Consider the following 13,093-nt stretch of genomic DNA (forward strand, 5'->3'; position numbering starts at 1 on the left):
TCATAACCTGCTGTGAAACCAAGACTTGCTGTTAAAGTACATCACACAGACACAAACACACCATGTGCTGAGGCCAGCCACACTGACAGCAGGTTTGCCCCTTAAGTTTGCTAACCCTTGTGTTGTCCTCGGGATTCCCTTGTTTGCCATACACCTAGGGGTCATTTTTGACCCGAGGACAAAACAAATTCAAGGCTGCTGACACAAAACAAAGAGTTTAGGTAATTGTCCAGGATAAAATCCAACCCTTTTAGCATATTTTCAGCACTGTTTATATAAAGCTTAGAGTGTTTTTGATAATGTCACTGAGGTAAGTCAGTTGAGGTTAAAGCATTGTATAGGACCTCAGTCTGCAAATGCCACTTTTGGCATTAGATATGATCAAGCTTTAATCAAGCAAAAATAAAAAAAACAATCTTAAACCCCCACTATAAGATAAAAACTATATATATATCTATCTATATATATATAGATAGATATATATAGATATATATAGATATATATATATATATATATATGTATATGTTTCTTGTTGATTTGTTACATAATTTTAAGATGTACTTGAATATTTACATGCAAACACAGAGTAGAGGAAGTAAACATTTACAAATTCAGGTACACCTTTTTACACTCAGAGGTGAAAAGAATGATAGATTAAACAAGGTTTTAATTAAAAAAGCCAGCAAATTAAAGGGTGAATTAAATAAAATGCTATCATATTGAACGTTGAATGAAATTAAAATGCAATTAAACTAAATACTGATGTGATAGAACCACTTATCCAAATTATGTAATTTCACAGTGTTAAAATGAACTCATTAACAAATCATTTCATGATTAGATTTGATCAGCCTGACATTTATTTATTTACAAAAAGTCTAAAAAGACTAAAAAAAGTTGATTTAGTGAAATTTTACTGATTTTTAAAACTCACTGCTGCATTTCATTTTATACATCTTATTTAAATATGAGCTCAGTTCTGTGGGTATCTTACCGCTTTTCACTGTTCACATGCAGTGAGAAGAAAATCAGGCAATGGAAAATGTGATGGAAGTGTTATCATGCACACACAGGTTCACATCTAAAATATGGCAGTGATGGAAAGTCCAGGGAAAACTAGCATCTTTAGCAGCATGACAAACCGTATGGACAAACCAGTGAGGCGGACTAATTCTTTAAACTTTTGTGCTTTTGGCAGGGCTCAAAGCTAAAGTGAAATATGATGTAAGTGCTGGTGACTTTCACTAGCCTCGCAGGATTAATTTAATCATAACATCTGATACTGATCCAAATATCTGATTATATACTTGATAGTACAGACACATTCGGACCAAACCTTGGCTACTTTGAGCTCTTATAGCTCAGATACATGTGGCCTGATTGTAACTATGCATCTGCATCTGCTTCATATAAAAAGGACACGTGGGTGGATGAGTTATGGCAAATGTAAATGTAGGCAAAACATTCATTACAGGAGTTAGCCCATAGGTTTAAAAATTGGCCCATTTTTATTAAACACTTAAGATGTGGTTGGGGTGTAGATTTCCATCTTTAATTCAAGGGATTTAACAAATTTATTGCATCAACCTTTAAGAAGTTACAGCCATTAATACATAGTACCCCATTTTCAGTGGGACAAAAGTAATTGGACAATTGGCTGACAAGTAGTTCCTTGGTGAGATCGCAGGTGAAGTGAGACCTGTTGTCTCATTATTTCATGAAAAATCAAACGGATATAAAATCTGGAGTTGATTCCATGAGTTTGCTTGTCATTTTGTTTTTTCCCCACTCTCAATATGAGTTGCAGAGATGTCGATGCAAATGAAAGATGCAAGAGGCAACTCAAACAAACCTACCGAAGAGGTATCAAAAACTTTAGGGTTGACCAAATCAACAGTCTGGAATGCCCCGGCCAACTCAGCAACACCAAAATGCCTTTCAGTGTCAATCGTCATTCAACTGGCTATTTTATTCTCAGTGCAAAACAGCATGCTCTTGCAAACCACGATGAATTAGCAGTGACATATCAATACATGGATTTGTCACTCTCCAAATAGTTATGGATCTAACTGCATATGGTAATTAGCATATAAAGCCCATGTCCTTGTAACAAGAGGCCTTTTTTTTGTTTGTTTTTTTTTATACTGTCATTTCAAAATCTAGGCAAAACCCTGATACTCAACCTCTGGACACTAACAAGGTTAATTACTTGTGTATCCACATTCATTGATAGTTATATGCATGAACACAGTATTGAAACAGCCAACTGTAATTTATAAAATGAAACCTAAACAAAGTGGAGGCAGGGAAATTGGGTCACTGTGTGTACTTGTGTTTTTAATACAGTGCATACCCGACTCTGTAGGCTCGTAGTTTCAGAGTAACATACATGTGCACAACTAATCCTCTGTTAACAAACCCTATTGTATTTGTGCAGGTTTATGAATGAACACACAGTTACACAAGCATACATGTGTGGAGCAGATTTTTGCACCTTTTCTTGCTGTCTGGGGATTTGCGTCTAGTGGTGGAGGGTCTTAACGGAGCAAAGGTTCAACAGTGGCTGTTTGTACTTTAGTTATTCATGAACTTGATCTGCAACACCCTTATTCCTTTTGCAAACCATTCTCATCTGTAGTGTGCCATCTGCTAAAACATCACTGACTTTTTTTTCTCTTTCACACATTATCCTCATCCACAGCCTCCACACATGTATTGGCTCGCACATACAGTAGGCAGTTCTCTGTCTATAACATTCTTACCCATCTTCCTCTCCATCACTGCTCTCCATCGTTTTATGTTCTTTCAGATGGCATTGTTTTATCACACATATGGACAGGAAATTGGGCCAGGATTTGGACAGCATTTGAAAAGCGGGCCAAAATTAGAAAAGGAAAGGCAGAATCCGATGGGGTCGCATCGTCTGGGCCAAGCCTTAGACGTAGCTGCTTTGCTTCTCCCAATTAGACTAAAAAGTACGGGGAGAAAGTCAGTCTGATATATTCAACCAGGCCACATTCCACCCCTGTGCTTCTATCTGTCAGCGAAAGAAAGGAAGTGGGAGAGCAAGAGAGAAATGGGGAGATGCAAACATTAGAAGAGGAGGAAGGAGAGAGTGAAGATAAATTGGTCAGCCCTCCCCCCACCTCCCTCCTTCTCTCTGCCTCTCTCTCAGGACTACTGTGTGCGAGACTGCAGATAGATTCTGATGTTCTCATTTATGTCTTAATGATTGGGTTAGTATGCAGCTTGTGCTCTGCAATGCTGTGCTTAGACAGAAAGCAGGATCACAGAGGCACACAAGCATACATGGATACTCATGCACACATACACGCCAGATGAAAGGATTAACGCTGAAATTTAATGCATGCATTGGCAAATGTGCACATGTATGTTTCAGTGAAAGAGCGGAGATGACAGTGCATACCTCAGAACACCTCAGCATACATTATCATAATAAATTTTAAGCGATGCATCAGTTAAAATCTCCCAAGATGATTCTGAACTATAGCATAACTGGGGGAATGTACAGGGGTGTTACACCGTGTGTGTAGCAGGGATTCAGGGCATGAATTAAAAACAGACAGAGACTGTATTCTTGTAATGACATGTCATATCATCAAGGGTGGTTAATGCTTGAAATTCCAAAATGAGTATCCTTTTAGCAAACAGCCGTATCATTTGAATATTTCATTGAGGCCAATTACTAGCTTGTTTACTTATTAATCTGATTGCTGCTGCCAGAATGAGCTCCAGCCCTGTATCAAGGAGAGAATGAGAGTTTGTGCAAAGCAGAGGAGAGCAGAACAAAGCAGCCCCCACATTGCTTTTAGGTCTACTGCAGGGGAAAGCACTGAGTTTACAATGAATTCTAATGATAGCTTAGAGAATATCATCATGAAAGAGTTAAGCATTCAAGGTCCTGGAAGCGTCCAAATGCATATTTCTGTGAACAGCTGAAATAAGATAAAACACACTTTATTTATTCCAGGTTTGACACAAAATTACACAAATTAAACAGATATTTTTGCTTAAACCCGTGAATGTTGATTGTCCAGTTGTAGTTTAATCTTCATAAACTGTTTAGCAGCTTTTTTGAGCTCCAACTATGTCAGAGAGGTGAGTGTGGATTTTTTTTTTCATCAGTATAACTTTTCCTTTTTTTAAAGATCAGTTTTATGCTGTTTTTATCCTGATTTGATACAGATGCTCACTACTGCATTAAAAACCCAAATGAGAGAACATCTTTCAAACAATGGAGTTTGAATCCTTCGGCAGAGCTACCAGACTTGTAGGATCATTGCCAAAGCACACTGAATATGTTCTGGTGGCTCAAGGCAGTTGTAAACGTGGAACATATGCTCAGTGACAGGTCCATTAATCTATACTATATATCCCATAACAACAGGCTATCTGTGAACATAGTCGGGTCCCGTTCTCTTCTGGCTTATTACAACTCAAGGGCCCACTCAAATATCTTGCCAGTCATCTTATAGCGGCCTCTTCTTTGGTATCGCATCTACTAAACCAAACATGTATCTCACACTTACATGTGGTGCTTATGGGAGCAAAACAGAGACAATCGAGTGGCAGAAGAAGACACACTAAGCTGTTTTCTTTCGAGCCATCCTTATTCACAACCAATATTTGTCTGAATTTGAACATGGCTCTAATTCCATTGGGCTGTGATGACAAAATGGACCATCTAATAGCTTCATTGGCTAGACGGGAGCTCGCCTCGGGGCCCAGTTCACCACTGCTTACAAAAGTTGATATATGAGAGGATGAGAGGAGAGCAGAAGGGAGGAGAGCACCTCAGGGGCAGTAGCAGTTTCCTATTATGGCAACACTGCAGTACCTGCAATACCCACGAACACTACCTAGAGTGTGCAACGCAGGTGCATAAGAATAACAGATTGTCCATCAATAGGTTGGGTGGAGCATGTTTGTAGTGCTGTATGCTTATGTGCACCTGCACAGGCTCTTTGTAATCCAGAGATTTTCCTCTCCGTTGAGTCCATTGTGAGAAAGAGTGAACACAGGAACTTCTCGTGAACTCGGCTCCACTCCCAAACATATTATCCATCTAACAAATGCTAATACTACACTTCAGCCTCATCAAGTATATGTGTCCTCTCTTCAGTGCTAATCACTGTCACCCACTCATAGTGGTCCTGCTTAATGAAGAACATTTTCACCAACTGTCTGTTATGACAAAAGTACAACACAGCAATAATAGATAACCCATATCACACTTCAATAATTGATAGACTATATCTCATTGCAGTTCAGGGCCCGCTCAGCGCTCAGGGCCCTCTCACATAAATCTTCTACGAAAATGGGTTAGTGCCAGGCTGTAGTAGGATTATAGTTCCAGCCATATGACCAAACTCAGTTCAGACTTCACTTTGCCTTGGAGGATAAGTCTTGTGATATTCTATTATTGTTCCTGAAATATGGTGAAAAGACCAAAATCTTTCCTTACTTTTCTGTGGCATTTATCTCTTCTGGAGATGACCACGGGTGTCCTCACTCCCAAGTTGTAAAACAGGAGGAACATGGTAATTAAAGGGATACTCTTTTTTTGTTTCATTTTTAAGTAGGGTAATCCAATAGCGTCATAGGAGTACCTCAAAAAAAGAAAATGTCAAAAAGTAAAGTAAAAGTGAATGTCTGCCATCCCACCTGTCTCCTAACACAATTTTTCTTCTTCTCCTCAGGCAAAATGATATCTGGGAGCAGTATGAAAGGACAATGTCACCAATTTTCATCACAGGGTGTCAAAAACTGTGTTTCTGACAAATACCACTGCTCAAAATTATGCGCAAGGTGTCACATGGCATCTGCAACAGGAAGAGATGGCCACAGAAATATTGGCCACCCGGAATTAATGAGTCTCTTTTAGAGAGCTAAAAGTCCACATTGTTAGTTTGGACTGAGTTTGTCACTATAGCGACTGTCTCAATGGGCAACTTTGTATTTAGCACTTTGTTTTCATTTACTGCGTTTTTACTTTTGGCTTGAACTCACTGGTTACATTTAGACACCAAAAAGTACCAGGCAGAGTTTAGGTAAATACTGAGCTTTAGTTCACAACACTGACCCTGCACATGAAGAGGTGAAAAATAATGCATACCCATATTCGTGCAACACACTGCACAGAGAAGTTTTAAAAAACTGCTATATTTTGTGGTAATGACAAAAATCTAAAAAGTCATTCTGGAAGTGAGAATGTGTTAATAAATAGTAAATAGCTTATAGTTTGTCACAATTTTGAGTTGTGGGTTTGAGGCAAACAAGTTAACATCCTCTGCCACAGTTGCTGCCTTTAAGAATTACACGAAATCTGATCAGTTACTTAGACTGTAAGGGTTTGATTAGTTATTAAGACCTTTAATAATCCTTGTAGGAACTGTGGTAGGCACGATGCTATGCTACCTGTAAGGCTAATGTTCTGACTCCAGACAATCGATTAAAAATTAGCCTTCTGGGCCTGATACTGTCAAAGGTGCTGTGGCGGCAGACCTTATATTTTTTTAACAGACCCAAAAGCAGACACGCAAGTCAGGGACAGGGTTTAAACAAAAGGCAAACCGTTTATTAGGCTGGAGAAAATAACTAAGACAAGTAGGAAAACGCCAAGGCAAAGCATAACTAGAGATACACTGGGAAAAACTAAATGCTGAACTCAAGGAACATAGAACATCGAAAGATTTCCAGAACGTTGAGACCAGGAAACATGGAAGCTAGGGAACTTGACATGAATACAACAGATGACTCGACAACGAATGATAGAAAACTCACACACTAAATACACAGAGAGGAGACGAGGGGAGTGGCAACACCTGGGGAGGAAATGAACGCAACGGCACATGGGAAGCAAAACTTAACGCACAGAACATGGACACGAGACTATCAAAATAAAACAGGAAACACTATGAGACGTGGACTGGTACATGAACTTGACACAGGAGGAAAGGCAGACAAGAGAAGGGGCAAGGGAACACGAGAGAGCATGCACGAAAGCGCAACACAACAACGACGCGACACGGAAGACAGACTCAAAAAATGACACAGGGATAAGTAAACAAAGGCTAAGAGTAATATTAACTAAACATGAAAACCAAGAACTAAACTAATGACATTTTTCAAAGAAATCAGGAAAACCTCACAAACTCACAATGCTGGGTCAAATGGCGCAGAAGCATGCCAAATACGCTGTAATGTACATTCAGCAAATTGCAATTAGTTGTCTGAGTGTGTGTGTGTGCTGATGACTTTTCTGGGTTTGTTACTCTGACCGTGTGTCATCTCCTTCTTGTTTTCCTGTGTTTCCTTTTCTCACTCACTCCCATAAGCTGCAACTTCATTCAGTTCTACAAATAAAAGTGGGCATAAGTATGACAAATTCTGTGGGGCTGAGGAGCATTTGAGTATTGAGATATGGCTTGCTTAGTCACGATGTGTTTTATGAAACTCAAAATATGGGGGAAGGTTCTTCATTGTCACAATCCCCAGTGCTATTTTATTTCATCATATAAATGAGTCTGTGAGAGTTACCACTGGGAGTTTATGAAAGAGTGAGATATGCTTATAAATACCATACATACACCTATTCTGTGCCCCACACTGGGTTTAGAAGCTGTACGCAGTGATAGAGTTGCCATGACATTATGAATGAACAATAGCCAGCAGTGTTTAAAAATGCCGCACATATTGCTATTACCACTAAAACAATGCTGACCTTATTGAGGTCATTCTCTTGCAGATGTAATGATCCCACCACATCTTGCCCTTAAGATATTACTAGCAATAACCAATAATAGGTAATACACTGGGGCTCTTAATGTTGCTGTGTGCACAATCCACTTCCCTCTGTTCTTAGTATCTCTGCACATGTTTAGATGCTCGCATTTCCAAAATTTGTATTTAAATTGAAAACAGACTAAGTAATTCCTTATTTCCCTGAGTAATCACAGTCCCAGTGACCCGCCCACTCCACAGTGTCCTCCCACACACACATCTACAAGAACAGAACAATCTTTTCCTGGATACCACTGTTCGCTTGACACCTCCTCTTCCTCCCCCACATGCAATTCACAAAAGGGTGCACATACATGTGTGCACATGCAAGAACACAAACAGACTGGACACACTGGTTCACAAAAGCAAAGCCATGTCAGGAGAGGATCTGTGCTGTTTTTAGGGGGAACGCAAGGACTCCTGGAGTACTGTATAGTCTTTTCTTTCCTGGTCATGGCATTGTTATGTGGGCAGAGGGTCTGAGCACTACCTTTGTCCCTGAATTTCATCAGCCAGGGAAATTATGTGAAAGCATCATTAACTGAGATATTAAATGTTTTTGATATGTTACCTGGTAAACTGATACATATGACCACTCAAAGCAATGTGCCTTTTGAGTCAGGCATTAAATATGGTGCACTTTAGATAGGAGGTCACCTGTCACCTGTGTATTAATCAATCTTTATGCAATTTAAACTTGTAACGATATATTTCACATGTAGTCACTTTAAGGAAAGGAGAAGGAGAAAATACAAATGAATGGACAAATAACTTAGTCATTAAAGAGAAGTAAAGCTATTATTTGTGGTGAAGTGTGAAGGATGAGTTCAGCAGTCTCACAGCCTGAGGAAATAAACTGCTCTGAAGTCTGGTGGTGCAGCAGCAGATACTTCTGTATCACATGCCAGATGGCAGCAGGGTGAACATGCTGTGGCTGTGGTGGAGTATTTTTCTTTAGTATCCTTTGGAAAGACCAATATCCCTGATGCTGGTATAAATGGGTGGTGGTGATGTTGACGTCAATTTCAGTCACCAACTGCATAGCTTTTCAGTTTATATGAGGCACATACGATACCCAGGATGTTTTCTTTAGTCCTTTTTGTTCTTAGTGTCTTGGAGTAACTGTTACCACCATAATTTCCTCTGGTAATGATAAAGTATTCAGATTCTATAAAATTATCTCGAGTTTCCTTAAAAAGTACAATAATTTCTGAGTTGCCTTGAGCTAAGTTGAAATGTGCGCTTGCCACAAAGGTTTTCTGTGATATTTATTCCAGACACCCTAATCTTGTTTACCTTCTAAACTCTAAAATCAGCTCCTCATTTGTTTATGCTGGGCCGTTCCCTGAGCACCACACTGGTGATTTCCTCCTGACATTAACACTCACCATTATTTGTAATCCTGCAGATAATGGTGATGTAGTCACAAAGTTCACAACAGAGGTCTAACCATGTCTGGGAACAGAATCATGTGTGTACCACGTGTAACGGGGGGGATTAGCACACAGGAGCAGTAGAGAGGAGGAGGTGTGACTGCCAACCTGAACTGTCTGAGCTTTGCTTGGTTGATAGTCTAATATGAAGCTGCAGAGTGTTGTACTCCCATCCAAAGTTCACCATCAAGTTTCATGGATTTGTACTGAACGCTGAGCTCGAAGCTCTCACATGGATAAAACACACATTATTATATGGATCTGTGACTGAAGGGTCAGTTTTGAGTGGAGTGGGCTTGTGACATAATTCTTTTAATTCTCACTGGGACACCAAAAATATGAAGAACATGTTTGAAAGCATGCATATTGGCTGCCTCAGGTGTCGCATGGCCTTAAATCTTCCACAGTTTACAAGGAGTTACATAACATATAAATAAACCATCTCCATGCCTGCTGGTCTTTACCAGTGCTAGCTTAGTGGTATGGCAGGTTGTGTCATCTGTATGTGATTCACTATCACTGTCCGACCTGCAGGCCTACTGATCAGCATACTGGAGAATAAACACCAACAGGCTGTGCTGCCCTATTGTTTAATGGCACAACCACGCTGCATCTTATCCTCTGACTTACCATCATATTATACAGCATATGTGCAAGAGATGCCTGAGATATCTGAGATCCCTTCAGACTCAATGTATTTCCACCAGTCTGACAAAACACATACTGAACAGATGTATATGATTTAAGTAGGATGCGAAAGCCGACAGTAACTTAAAACAAAACAAAAAAACAACACTGAATTATTTTTTATCCATAATTGAGCTTCTTTTTTTTTTACAGCACCCAGTGCTGACTGTATAATAATAGAGAAAACAAACATGTCTCTTGAGGATCCCCTCTACTTCTCTACATTAGTCAGGTGGATATTATGACATTTTTTTTCTGCCAGCTTACAAACATGTCTTAATGTCTTCATCATCTAAATAAGGTCCCCTGACTCCCTCCTCAGCTAAATGTCATCAGCATGCGAATGCAAGTAACCGCAAACCGCCCATAAGTGGCTTCTGCCTCTAAACTTTGAAGGAAAAGGTTTCCAGCCTTAATATTCTTAGTAAAGATGAGCGCCCCAGCCTGTATCACTTATTAATAAAGCAGCTAAGAGGTCAACTCTCTGAGGTATTGGTCAATGCTGAATCGCTTAATGTGCTTTAGTATGCCTGTGGTTGTTCATGTCCTTAGCCTGTAGATGTTCATGTCTGTATATGAATATCTGTGGGCTGTATGTTTATGCTTACTGGTTCAAATATAAATATATATAAAACAGAAATATATTACAGAAATAGAAATAACCTGTGATAACTTCAATAATCATATTTAAAGGTATATTCTCTACTCCAGTCTTTCAGTTTAAGTTTAAAATATTAGATTTACATTTTTAATGCAGTTTCATTATATTTGTTTTTTTATTATGTGGTTTTGCACCTTGTAATGTTGGTTTTAAAGTGCTTTACAAATAAATGTAATATTAATAATAATAATAATAATCATCATCATCATCACCATCGTAAAAATTTTAAAGGGAAATAGAAAAGAAGTATGTAATGGGTATAAAAGGAAGAATCTGGCAGGTGAATCTAATCAGAATCACTGGTTTAGATTTAAGTTGATGTCTGATACAAACACTGACCCACCACAGCCACATACAATGCCATAGTGTAACTTCACCACAGTACTGCAAACTAACAAGTTTACTGTGCACTGAACTGTCTAGTACAGTATTTTCATGCCACATTTCGAAAAAACAAAATTATTATACCTGACTTTGTTTTGCAATATGGATTCAAAGGGGGGAAAATGCATCAAAGAAATGATATACGCTGAAGGTGTAAGCAAGACCGTGGGATGTCATTTTCTCATTACGGACCAACTATACGCATCCTGTCAAGCGTGCATATATGCTGGAAGTAATACCAGGCTGCATACATGAAAAAATATTTCACTCAACACTATAATCTCTCTGTCAGATTTAATTACTCATTTATTAAAGGTGCTGGAACTCTGTTCGTGAGAGCCCACTTAAACCACTGTCTATATGTATACACACACAGACACACACATACAGGGCCGATACTGATTCATCAGTACCAGTGAACATTTAGAAAGTAAAGATGAGACAACCTTCAGCCCTGTTATGAGCATTGATTTTGTATTGATTTTGTAGAGTGTGTACACCAAAGGGCACTTTGCAAATTCCCTGTTGACAAAACTCATGTATGTACAACACCATAAATGTACATAAAGGGATATCTAATCTAAATCAGCAAATGTGGGTGAAGCTATTTTTGGCTGCTTCCTCACTGCGACAGCAGTCATTTGCCAAGTTAACTACTACACCATTGGAGGCACAATTAAAATCACAGAATGTCGGTATCCTGTGTCAGTCAAGCTGCATTAATTTGCTACCAAAAAGATTCTTTTGGGTTTAATCTCCACACTTAAATCTTGTTTAAAGCACTGCAATAATGAGGGTTGTTATAGGAAGTCTGTAAATCATTACTTCCTTAACCCCATCACATCACTGATAGCATGTCCTAACTTTCTCTTTGGTGCTGTCAGTTATTCTGGTGCATAAACACTGGTTGTGCTTCCACAAATACACTGTAAACAATAAAGTTGTTTTTATTCTTTCTTCACAGTAAAAATATGTGTATTGTGTGTTTTAGAATTTTTTTTATGCATGGATCAGATTTTGTTAACCTCTTTGTAAAAGACATTACACAGTTTACTTTGGAACAGTCTATTCCTTTGTGTTTCTTTATAAAGTGCTTTATCATTTATTTTCTAATTTCTTTTAACAACCATCCCAAGGTTCTGTTTTTTTAACTCATGGCTGTTATTTTTTGCTTGTTTCGCTTTATTCACGCTGGGAAGGAAAATAGCATAATAGCTTCAAAAAGTTGGCTTGATGAATTTCTTCATAAACAACAAGCAGTGTTGGGAAGGTTACTTTTAAAATGTATTCCACTACAGATTACAGAATACATGCCCCAAAATGTATTCTGTAACGTATTCCGTTACGTTACTCAATGACAGTAACGTATTCTGAATACTTTGGATTACTTAATATATTATCATGCTTTTTACAACTACGTGAATGTACTATTGCTGTGTGATTTATTACTGTTACTGAAGGTCCGCGGCTCCGAACCGTAGTAAAGGGACCTCTGACTAATACGAGTTCCGTGTCGGGCTCGTAGCCGAAAAATAGCTTTACTTTGTTGTCTGGGTCAACTTTGCTTGCGAGAGACAGAGAAAGGCGTTGAAAGGCTGCTCCAACGGAACTTATTGTTTCGGAGGAAAACACGAACACAGTGTACAGTCGAGTATTAATAGTGTACTTACAACTGGGCTCCTCAGGCACTCTTCTTGGCTGCAGTGGTTATTATTATATTTACATGCTTCCAGCTCCCGTTTTTGCTCGATGACAGCTCGTACTTTTCCACTCTCCTTTTTCTCTCTCCTCGCGCTCACAGACACATAACGGGTATGGCAGTCCATTCTCCCTGCAGCACGGACTACACTGCCCATGAGGCTACATGCTTTAGAGCAGTAGCATTCTGTCTATTAGCTTAGCACAACAACAACAAAAAGGCGTTCTCTCACCCAGGAAACACGCAGAGAGAGAGAGAGCGTCACCGTGTAACCATGGCAACCGTAACGCTGCCGCCTGGAACAACAGAGCGTAGCTGTCAAACAAAACCCAAACACTATGAATATGAAACAGGGAAGTACCGCCGTGTAACCCATTTATTTCAACAAAGTAACTGTATTCTAAATACCACCTTTTTAAACGGTAA

At 39.1% G+C, this 13,093-nt stretch overlaps 1 protein-coding gene across 1 annotated transcript in view; it reads right to left on the reverse strand.

Moving 5' to 3' along the window:
* Positions 1-13,093, reverse strand: part of LOC134645424 (NALCN channel auxiliary factor 1) — a 90,178-nt gene that overhangs the window by 20,489 nt on the left and 56,596 nt on the right. The window lies entirely within an intron of this gene.

Source organism: Pelmatolapia mariae, linkage group LG16_19, assembly GCF_036321145.2.
Source record: "Pelmatolapia mariae isolate MD_Pm_ZW linkage group LG16_19, Pm_UMD_F_2, whole genome shotgun sequence".
Classification (NCBI taxonomy): Eukaryota; Metazoa; Chordata; class Actinopteri; order Cichliformes; family Cichlidae; genus Pelmatolapia; species Pelmatolapia mariae.